Here is a 12,217-nt window from a genome sequence, read left to right as displayed (position 1 = left end):
GATTTTTTTATTGCACGTACTGTATAGTTGTTTTTAGGTCATTGTTTATTTGTGAACGCACTGAAACAGGATTTTTTTTTCTAGAATATGCTCATGAGCTAACCAAATCTGAATTTAATGCTGCGGAAATTTCATAGCACCTAAAGTAAGATTACATTTCCTCTGAACAGTCTAGAATCTTTTATTGTTGTGATGTTGACTTCAACAAACCAGTATTTGCTCATTTGTTTCCTGCATTGTACTTGCAAGCATAGGCAGTTAAGTTTACCTGCAAATAAAGCAAAACAAAACCAAAGAATCCCGCTTTAGACCTTTCAAAGCTCTCTTTATACTGTATGTCCTCCATGCTACTACTGAACATCACTGAGATATTAAGACCCCTTTTTTTGTAAAACCAAGAAAAATAAAAGCAACGATTTTTTTTTTTTTTTAATGTTTAAATAACTTTATTTGTCTGGGGTTTCAGAGAGGGTGTTCAGAACTCAAGGGAAGATATCCTTTCTATTTGCCATACAGAGTTAGTTGGTGATCATTAAAATTCAACTTTTATTTTTTTTTGTTCAGATACATGGCAATTTCTGACAGAGTGCAGATGGCACTGTTTCTGTCAGTGTGGAGTTAGCTGTGTTTTTTAAACTACTGTTTTTGTTATAGACCATGGCATTGTCCTGACACATGTACACCAAAGTGCTCCAATCTGCAACTCATTAGTGCACAGTGCTGGAGCCCATCCAGTGGTTAGAAAATGTCCTGAAGCCCAGAATAGCAGCAGTTGGTGCAAGCGGCACACTGTAGAAGTGACAATGAGGGGGCAGTCCAGCCTGCTTGGCACAGTGCTCAGACAGGAAAGCCAGCTGAGATAGCAAGACAATGAGGCTGCTGCAGTCTTTATGAGATGTGTGCTCAAGGTGTGGACTGCACTGGAATTAGGGCTGTAAATAAGTAGCATGATTTAAACAATCACACGGTTTTAATCTGCCCTCCACTGAGAGTCTGATTTACACATCCAATTTTAATTGTGTTAAAACTCAAACCAAATGCTTTCAATCTCTGTGAAAATTAATGTTGTGTTTCTTTTAAGAAAATAAATAAATGAAAACACAAAAATAGAAAGAGGCTTTTGCCTCTTGGATTGATAGCTATTCTTTACTTAATAAAGTATATGATGTTTAACTATTTTAAAACACTAGTAATTAAAAATATATATATATATATATATATATATATATATATATATATATATATATATATATATATATATATGCTGTGAATGTGTGCTGTTAATAACTGCCTTGCAAACAGGTATGATACGATAACACATTACAGTTAAGGTTGCTTTTGTTGCTTCAGGAGTGATACCACAAGTATTATCTGCATATCACAGACATAGTATGGTTGTCTAACTAAAGATCAGGACATTTTATACAGTTTGTTTTTCTTGTCATATTGTAAATAAATAAATAAATAGACAAAAAAAAACAAAAACATGTTTTCATCAGTTCAGCTTACCTGCTGTTTTTGGTTATTTAACCTTGTATTATATATTGGATATATATACTTTTGTCAAGCACGTAACATTAAGAATTTCATTCTTTGTTACACATTCAGAGAATGCCGTGTTTTGGTACACATCTGTTGCCCTGCTGTTTTCTTTTTCCTTGTAGTTTGCTGGGTGACAAATGTGTTGCAGACTAGTAGCATAACATGATAGCACCGTGCTATTAGATAAAGTTTTAAAAGATGCAATTTGCGGTCCAGTAGAGTTTGAAGTGTATGCCACTAAGTAAAAAGCATATAAAACCTATATCAACCTCTATTTACACAGTTCTGTAAAAGAGATGATTTGCTGATTTAAAGAACAGGTTTTTACATAGTTAACCGAATCAGTTGAGTAGTATTTTTCTATGTGTAATTTCGGTGGGGAATGTAACGTTTGTTTTAATTCACTTCATTCTGTAACCTATCAAGCCTGTCATCAAAACACAAAATTAAAGAACTCATTCAATTGAACTATTATTTTTCAGGCTTTGGCAACATTTCAAACAGGGTAATCAAGTAGTGCTGTGCATATTTAACAAATGCTAGGTACTGGTTAACAGCAGATGTTAATACAGAACCTAATTGGCAATGTTGGATTATGGTTTAGACTATGGCTGATTGCAAATCAGAACTGTCTAAAAGGAAGGAAAATGAAAAAGAACAGCCATGTATTAAAACAGTTTTAATGTGCTGGTGCTGCTATTACTTTATTACGATCGACTTTTGTATGTATGTTTCAAGTTGTGGCAATTATTCACCATTTTTGACCGTTTTTGTTTACTAATTAGTATTACATGATGTTGACAAAATTACACTATAGTATAGTCAATTGATATTCATATTGTAGACTGAAGCAAATGTAGTGCAAAGTTAACTTCCAGTGAAAATGCCATATTTAAAAATCGGTGAAAGCATTAATCTAATAACAGTGAAATCATGAAAGGCAGGGTGCTTTATTACCACACATTAGTACGCTATCTGTGGCACACAGCTTTATTTAAATTCCAAAATGATGTCATCATAGTATTGAAAGGATCTATCCTTGTTAAATAGGTATAGCAGCTTAAAAGAATGAAAGTGAGCAAAATCTCTTCAGTAGGTAATTTATTTAGTTGTATTTAACAGGGCTGTAAGCTTTGCAGAGTAAACGGCTTGTAACAGTGCATTATTCACATTTGTTTCCCCACGTTATTCAAATGTTCTAAGAATTTACTATCTAAATATAGCATGTTATGATATTCATAAAGAGAAGTTGAAAAATAAACTATGGAATTCCCCCACCTACAATTTTCTGGTTGCAAATAAAACTCGTGAAGATTGGTTTAGTGCTGGATTTAATGAATTTAAAAGTAAAAAGTATCCTGTTTTGACTAACTTGTAAAACCACAGAAGTCTTCATAAGAAGCAAACATAACACATTTCAAGATATGTTGGCATTTTTCAACAGGAAACTTTTGGTTAGTTAAATATTCTTCATGTTGCTTTACATGGTGATGCAAGAAGAGGAATACTTGCCCCGACAGTCACAGACGGGACACAGTGAAAAACCACATTTGATTTCAAGCATGAAAGAATGTTTGTAAAAACAAAAGGTTGGGATCGGTGGGGGGTAGCTTGCAGACAACAAGTTGCAGTATTTTCTTCTAGCTTGCATTTGATGGAATGTCGGGGTTTGTGGTTGAGAGATTGGAAGGTGGGTCATAGATGCCACCCCTCTAAATGTGGTTAAAAGCTACTGTTATGGAATCACTGAAGCAGATCCGCTGTGAAAAGATGTCTATTGTTCTGTGAGTTAGCCATCTGTGTAGAAGCCTGTGTTTATTGTTTGCTATAGAGTACACACCTGTTCCTAGCACTGTTTGACTTTTTGTTAAATTAGGGTTGTGTATACACTTGAATACCAAGTACTAGTGTGATGAACCGTGCATTTTCTTTTCATCTCCAAAGAACTTGGACATTCCTAAGATTGAGTTAGTTTCGTATACTAAATGTAGGTATGCAGCTTTGCCATAAACTGTGTTTAAAACATATAAAAAATGAATTGGTTATAAATCACAGGGTTTTTTTTTTTGTAAATACATGTAGCAAATACACACTTTGTATAGCAGTTTTGTTGAGGTGTTATAATCTGCAAATTAGCGAAACACTGTACAACATGATTTTGGAATTAAGAAAAAAATATTTAAAAAGCCAAAATGTATGCTACATAGGAGAGTACCGCTTGAAGAGAAAATAGATTCCTCTTGGATCTATAGCATCTATACAGAAATGCCAGAAAAAAAAAAAAAAAAAAAAAAAAAAAACTTGAACTTATGCCTGCTAAATATATCATGAAGCCTGAGGGACCATTGAAATGAGAACAGTGGCCCATTACTGCTAAGAAGGTGTTTTATTGAAAATATGCCAACATGCTCCCCATGAGACAGTGAGTTAAAGGAGGCAAGATGCCCAACAGTAATACATGTTGTTCTACTAGACAAGCAAAGATATATAGTTTGGCAGTGAAGCCTTTTTTTTGTGAGCAGCACTAAAAAGAGTATGCTCTATCTCAAGTAAAGGTGGCATATATTATATAACATGTTGTAATTACAGTAAACGTGACTTTTGCACCAAATATCTTCTAAAGGCTTCTACATTTTAGACAGTAAAAGGTACAGAATTTCAGTATTTATTGGAACAGCACATTTCATCTTTTCTAAAAACTTGTACAGTTCAATGAGCTAAAACAAAATAAAGAAAGCTGTTGAAGGTACTGTTTCGCTTCATAGAATATACTGTGTGTGTCATATATAAATATATATATATATATATATATATATAGAGAGAGAGAGAGAGAGAGAGAGAGAGAGAGAGAGAGAGAGAGAGAGATTTTTACAAAACAAAGGTATTTTTCGTATTCATAATAAGTTTCAGTCCTACAATATAGTAATTCATTCAATATATGTCACATTGCCTTATCAATTTGTATTCTTAACTCTAACCTTTTGTTATGCAGAATCCACCAGTAGAGGGCAGGGTGAGGTGTTTATAATATATATAGATATATATGATATATATATATATTACTCTATATCTATATATGAGAAGCAGATTCTAGAGGATACTCTTCCAACGTGATCTACATTGAAATTCAAATGTAAAGCAGTTTACGAAAACAAACAAAAAAAAGTAGTACTTTTTTTTATATATATTAATATTAAATCAAGATTTTAATTTAAATCCTGTTTTAAAAATTTCAGATTGCTTCCTGATAACCAAATTAGTTGTTTTCATTTTATTTGTTTATTAATTTATGCTAAAAGCCGCTAAACAGTCAATCCATCAATTCTTTCCTCAATCCAAAATTCAATTCTTAGTTTCCATTTTAATACACATACAAAATCATGTAATGTCACTGGAAAACAATGCATTTAACCCATGAACATATAACACAGGAATATTTGTAAACCATTTATTTTTCTAAAGAGAAATAAATGACAGTTTAATCCTCTCTGATCCTACATTAGATTTCCTCCAGACTTTGTTCCACAAACTTATAATAGTTTCTCTTGCAACACATCCCTTTAGCAGAACAATAGAAACAGATAAGAGTGATTCATTTTATTTTCCGTGGGTTAAACAGAGTATTTACTTATCTGTTGTTTTAATTAAGGGGATATTTTTTTCTCTGCCTCCCATTGTTTCAGTAGCACAGTCACAAGCTCTGTGGGTCAAAGGGTTAACTGCAATCAACTGTAGTTTCTTTCAAGGGCCCCACACAAAGGCATTATTTCACCTGCAGTCACTGGAAAGAGGAGGCCTATTGTGTGGGACATTTGAATTGATTATGTTTAGGAGCTCGTTGTGATTGGTGGAGAAGGGCGTGGTTGATTGGATAGTTTTGCATCTTGTCAGCCCGGGAGCACCCTTGCGCGTGCAATCTGTCTGTATCCTGAGGAAGCTAAAGACGCTACAGCAAGGCTTATTAGAGCTTCATGGCCCAGCAGTCTGTTTATGGTGCCAGCTAAATGGAGTTTGTCAGGTTTGTCAATATGATTGATTCTGCAGTTTTGGTACCTTTCTTGTATAAAACTTGACAATTTAATTTGTCCTGGAAAAGAAACAAGGCTATATATATCCTTTGTGTGGCATTTTATTGGTTAATTTTTATCAGTCGTTTAAAAGGTTAGTCAGGCAGAACAGTTTAAAAGGACAATTTAGCTCACTTTAGCCTTTTTCTTGACCTGTAAAACTGAGAAAAAATAAGTGTGTTGTTTACTTACCGGTGGGAATGTGTTTGTTGTTTTTTAAATAGATTTGTTTGATACTTTCTTTTTATTTTGTTTTTCATGATGTATTTTTATTGAGTTTGGAAGAAACTGTAATGTTCACAAAAAGGTTTTTGATTGATTATTTATTGAATTGGGTTAAATACACATGGTTTGTCCTGGGACAAGAAATACATGACAATTTAAGATTAAATTAGGAAATATAAAAAAATAAGATGTAATTTATTTGTCTAATGTTAGCTTTGTTGTGTCGCTCAGTTTTTTTAATTTATTTAAAATACTGAGGGGGAAAAATGTGTTTTTCCCTTCAACTATACAGATCTCATGGGCTGAGGCAGTGTTTACTCTGTTTAGATTGTTTTTCAGCACCAGCTGTCTATATTTGCTAGACTTTACTAAAATGGAGACAAATTAAATCATTCACGCCAAGTGTAAATGGCAGGAAGGTGATTTGTTGAATTTGTTTGCTAGTCAGTCTGTCATGTAAAATTAAGAGAGTGAGAGAGATGTTTTTGACAGAGAATGTGGTTACACCAGCAAAGGTATTGTTATTCAGTCTAAATGTAGGTATCTTAGATGTCAACACTGAATTATTTTAGATGCAAATATGAAGATTTTCCTGTTATGGGAAACCTCAGGAAATGGTTGTTAGGGGCTGGAACACTGTGCATGAACTTCCTTTTTGCCACTATGTTTAACCCTTAAAACAATCGCTTAGGTGCTAGTTGGCTTGTTGACATTTTAAAGACTTGAGGGCCTTTATGAAAAGACAGTTGTTTTAATTTAAAATACATTTGCTAATTGTTGACATTTTGTGAAAAAAAGGGTTCAATTTTAATTCTGAACATGCTTAAAACAGTTCTGGTTGTTGAATTTTTCAGAGTATATTATAAGGGGATTCCTTGGCGAATAGTACAGACACACACACACACACACACACACACACACACACACACGTCTTTGCAACGTTTAGAAAAATGCCAACCATATAAAAGTGCTTTAACAAACAACATCAGCTTTTAACCCAATATAACCTAAACAGAATCACTGTGTACTGCAGTACGCTACAGCTGGCTTTGACTTTAATGTGAGAGAGCTGAAGTGAGAACTGATTTGTCTGACAGTTTATAATCAAAGTTGATTTATTGTTCATTAGTAGTGCATTAGCCCTTTCAGGCAAGGCAGTTATTTGTGCAGTGGCCTGTCAAGAGAAGAGGCTGGTAGCACCTGTCGTTTCTAAACCATGACATAGGCAACCAGATATTACATTGATACTGAGGAATAGTACATCTGTAGGGTGCATGTGTTCCTGGAATATCTTTTACTAATTGTAGATGTTTTGCAGTAAACAAAATGTATGATTCAGTATTGCAATGGAAACCAGCCATTTTTTTTTCTGAAAAACTTGAATCATACCTAGCAAACAAGTGACAAAACTGCACATGTTTATTGCGCTCTCCTGTAGTTAAGTTTCCAAAGTGTAGGCCAGTACACAAGTTATCTGTCGATTTGTGGTATATGATACATTGAATTATCCAAACAGTGGCAACCACAGCCTTATGTAATGAGAAGGAAATAATTAAAAATGCAGATTAGGAACAAGACCTAATAGCATCTGTTTAACACATGTGAAAGGCTGATGAACACCACAATGTGCTATAAAATGAAAGAATGTAGTTCGGGTTACACTTTTATACATGTTTTGTATTTGATGGTTGACCCGAGACAGATCTACAGATTGTCAAAAGGCTATAGAAATACATTTATAATACAGGATTAGGCCAGATTAGTATACAAACAAACAGAAAAAGTTAAAACAAAATCAGGTTAACGTTTAAGCAGTCAGCATTTACCTGTCTGGAAATTATGGTATCAAATAACTTATCATAGCTTCATTCATTTATTTATTTATGTATGTATTTATTTGTTTATGTATTTAATTATTGTTTTTTATATCTGTTGATGTATTTACTGCAGTGTCTGCTGCTTTTATTAACTGAACCATTTCCCATACTGTAATTCAGTTCCATCAGATAGCTGCTTATTATTATTATTATTATTATTATTATTATTATTATTATTATTATTATTATTATTATTATTATTTATTGTTGTTGTTGTTGTTATTCAATTGCTTGGTTTTATAACTCACAAAAGGCAACAACACAAGCATTAAAAGAAAACAGCATTTGTGTACTCATGTCTGCCGTCATGGAAACAAGGATTAGCTTTGTGTTCCTGTGCGCAGAATGGAAACAATCTGCATGAAGATGTGTTAAGGCATTGTCTTTTGTAAATTTTCATTTGACGGGGCTTTTAGAGGCTGTGATCTTAATTAAATCTCAACTTGACTCAAATAATGCATCTGAAGACGAGCAGTGTTGCGTAACCTTGCTGAGCTGGTAAACCATAAATCATCAGCCAGCAGAATAGGAAGTCTTTTTTGTGTGTGTGTGTGTGTGTGTGTGTGTGTGTGTGTGTTGGAGGTAATGCAGTTTTGGATAAGATGCATTATATTGGCTTAAATCTCATTACTCATATTTCTGCCATGTTCTCAACCTATAAAGCTTTCAGTGTCTGTCAAAATATGAAAGGTGTGGCTGTTTCCATGAAAATTAAGTTCAAGAGAGCCTCCCAAAAATGCACCACCTTTAGCAATATTGATCATTCATCCATGCCATGAAAGCCTGCCAAGACAGCATTGCCTGGAAAGCAGTGGATTGTGTGAAATAATACCAAGGGTGAAGCAGCGTACAATACTGCAGTTTGCTCGAGATCTGTACTACTTGGAGCACTGCAGCTTCTGTAATTATTTATCGCACCGCTTTGGTGATGCTAATGCAATGGTTTTACAACAGTACACAAGAACACCGACATTCTACAGACTGGGCAGTCCCCACATGGTCCATTTTTGCAATCAAACTGACAACAGCAAGCAAGATTTATCATTTTGTGTCAGATGTAAATCTTGACTTGTAATGTTTTAGTGAACGGGCCTGTTATGGATTAAAGAAAAAAAGGATATTGCCATTACTAAATTGTCACCAAAAAATAAATAAATAAATAAATTAAAAAAAGAGGAGCATAGGAGACAAAAAGCCTTTGTTACACACCTAGACAGGTTCCTCCTAATTATAAATTAATTGTTAAACATAAAATGAGAAGGGTTAGATAAAGCAACAGTCTTTTTTTTTTTTAAATTTTTTTTTTTAATGCATAAGATACATTTGGTGTCGTTTTGGACTATATAATACACACACACACACACACAAAGAAAAAAGATAAACCAAAAATACTGAGGATTTTCACTTCATTAGTTTCTGTTTGGGGCATAAACTATTTGTCTACATGTGAACACGGAGATGAAATGAGTTCTTTCCTGTAGACCTGAAGCATTCTAAACACCTGCAGTAGCACCGTTGAGAGTGTGGGAAAGTTCTGACACCACGGGTACATTTGTTATTGTTAGCTGAAAGGCTTGGTTAGTTCTGGTAGTAGTTTGTTTGTTTTATAGAAAACAGACTCCGCTTTACTGGAAATTGTTTGTTTGTGGTTTTAAAGTTAATTAAAATGCCATGTGAGTTTTATTTTTACAGTTGCTGTCAAGCTCTTGAGTTCCCCTATAAACATATTTTGTAAATTTAAGAAAATAGGGCATTGATTATCCTGTTTGTCTTAACTATAAACCTTTTCAAATGGACTTGTATTTTACAATAGAAGGCCATTCTCAATACAGTAAAGGCAGATCAATGAAGAGACCACTTCAAGATATCTTTTTATTGCCTGCTCAAAACAGTACAGTGTTAATTTTGCAGCACATGTCACCGAAGGCTTGAAAAAATATGCAAAGCTCCAACTGGTAAGATCTTTTAATGGAGAAATATCGTACATTAAAAGCTCATATGTTCTGAGCAGCTGAGAAGTCTAGTTTTTAAAAGATAGTGTAGGCTGTGAAGCAGTTATGTTATCTGCACCAGGTTATAATGTATTTGTACATTTAAATGTACTGAACAATATGGGTTTCTTTTTTAGATTACAAAATAAGGCAGCATGATTATTAAATATATTCTCTTGGTACAATTTACACAAAAAGCAATGGAAAAAAATGATATGTATCTGCATAATGAATGGAGCTCCAGAGTGAAATTTGCTGTAATTGTTCAGGACTAAATATATAGGCTGTATTTTCTTTGCTCAGGTTTAACATCTGATGTGCCATGCAATTCTAATTGTAAGACATTTTCATCCTTTATCATCCCCTATTAAAGGAAAAAAAAAAGTCATTATTCAGATAGCTCTGAACAAGGTAAACCAACAACATCAAAAAGGTTGGCTTCTCTGATTTCTCAAGGGCTTGTTATTTTGTACTTCTCAATTCTATTTGATGTCTTGACAAAACAAGCTGACACGAGGAAGCATGCATTAGAATTCGATTTCTCCTCTAACCTGTTCCAACGCTGGCAGATGAATTTCTGTTACTATTCTGCTCTTTGCACAATTACTCTAATTGCCACAGCACTCTGAAGGAAGGTTTCATTCAGAGGTGCCTGTTTACCTTGATGTTGCCTTTGCCTTTTTCAATGTGCTTTGACCTTCAGCTTTTGGAGAGCACATTGGTTGGAGTGTGTCTTCATTAAGCGCGATTCTGTGAATTTCACCATCGTCGGAAGAGCGGCTGGTGTTTTCTCATTATAATCTAATTTACATCCTTATACTTAGCTGTGACGCAAACTTGAAGGTGGCGATGTATAAATAATCTGTATAGAATGTCTGTCTACAGGATACATATCTGTATGGCTTCTGTGCAATGTACTATTATTTGCACTAACAGTTGACAAAATCTAGTGTTTTTTTTGTTTAGTTTTTTAACCTTAAAAAACATCACGCTCTAAGTTTTTTCTTAACAGAAAGTCAACATTGTTGCAGTTGTGAACAGTATATGCTTTACCCACTCCACCTACATAGGGGAAAAAAGCAATTACTAGGTCAACAAATGTGTTACGCAAAACAGCGTACAGTAAATGGTTCATTTCCAATTATTCTTTTTTTTTCATTATCTACCCCCCTTTATGCTGCTTTTACAGTACGTGGTTTTACATAACACCCGTTATATATTAAATTATGAATATTGTTAAATACAATAGATACAGGTGTACAGGATTGTTTTGTTCAGTTTACAGCAATCAGTGGAAGATGTTAGAATAAGGACAATGTTTTTATTTGCGAAGACTTTTAGCAGAGGTTTTTTGTACATTAATTCTGGTTATAATTTTTAAACAGTTTACAAATGAGAGGAGGCCATTCGGCCCATCTTGTTCGTTTGGCTGTTAGTAGCTTATTGATCCCAGAATATATATAGCTGCAGTGGGTTTTATCTTTTTAGCATTATTTGCTTATGCAAATACATCAAGCATAAGCAGCAATCCATTTTATTATTCATCAAGACGTATTTGTGCTCGGCTCATCCTCTGTATATTATCAGTATTTGCCTTTTATAAAGTACTACAAAGTTGTTTTAAATTATAATTGAATATGTACATGTCTACTGGTTATTTATCAGCAAAAAGACCTTTGAATGTACTGTACTTTTATAACTCTGAGGAAATGCACACATATCCTAGAAATTGCATAGAGCTACAGAAGTTAAAAGATTACAGTAATTTAATAAAGGAAGCCCATCTATTTGAGTGTATACAGTTATTCTTTTGACGACAGGCCTGTACTGGTACGCCACCGTTGGTCATGCAGCAGCTGTATTTGTACTGCATTTGCCAGGTTTATGAGCAAGATGCACCTGGTTTGTGCCACACCTTGTTTGGATTCATTCAAATTCAGTCATTTATAGTATACAATGCTTTTAACTAGCTTCATTCGTCAGTGTAGGAACACTAATATTTATTTATTTAGTTTTATTTATTTATTATATATTTTTATAATGAGTGAACAACTGGTGCTTTAGATGGCAAGAGAGGAGATGCATTTTAGAGCAATTAGCCACACTGGTTTCTGTGCTGCTTCTCCTACAGTCAGCTTGCTGGGGTTTTAAAGAGCTTAGCAGAAACATTTGTGTTGGAAAACAACAGTCTTATAAATTACAATGAACATACAGTATATACATTTTAAAAGCCTATGCTAACAAGTTACGGTACAAATTTTCTGAATGTTTTTTGTTTGTTTGTTTGTTTATGTATGTATGTATTTTGAAAATAAGATGCCAACATTCACCAACATGTCTTTATTTATTTATTTATCTATTTATTTATTTTTTATAAATCGTGCTGAAAATAGAAAGCAACAGGCTAGATGTATTTATTTAGTTATTGAGATCAATTGGAGTAACACTGAGTCCATGGCTATAGTACAGTGCTTTTCCCCCACCCCCGCCGTACAACCCTGCCTGGCTGCCTTTA

At 33.9% G+C, this 12,217-nt stretch overlaps 1 protein-coding gene across 9 annotated transcripts in view; it reads left to right on the top strand.

Moving 5' to 3' along the window:
• Window positions 1–12,217, top strand: part of LOC121298217 (forkhead box protein P1-like) — a 157,453-nt gene that overhangs the window by 107,464 nt on the left and 37,772 nt on the right. Inside the window, exon 1 of one of the 9 annotated variants that reach the window (XM_041225195.1) lies at window positions 5,449–5,560. The exons of the other annotated variants lie outside the window; for them this stretch is intronic. The gene's annotated coding sequence lies outside the window, so the exon portion shown is untranslated. Of the gene's footprint in view, window positions 1–5,448; window positions 5,561–12,217 lie in introns of those variants that run through there. 9 annotated transcript variants of the gene reach the window in all.

This window comes from Polyodon spathula, chromosome 23 (assembly GCF_017654505.1).
Source record: "Polyodon spathula isolate WHYD16114869_AA chromosome 23, ASM1765450v1, whole genome shotgun sequence".
In the NCBI taxonomy this organism is placed as follows: domain Eukaryota; kingdom Metazoa; phylum Chordata; class Actinopteri; order Acipenseriformes; family Polyodontidae; genus Polyodon; species Polyodon spathula.
Note: the sequence above shows the minus strand (reverse complement) of the source record. Positions and strands in the feature narration are given on the sequence as shown.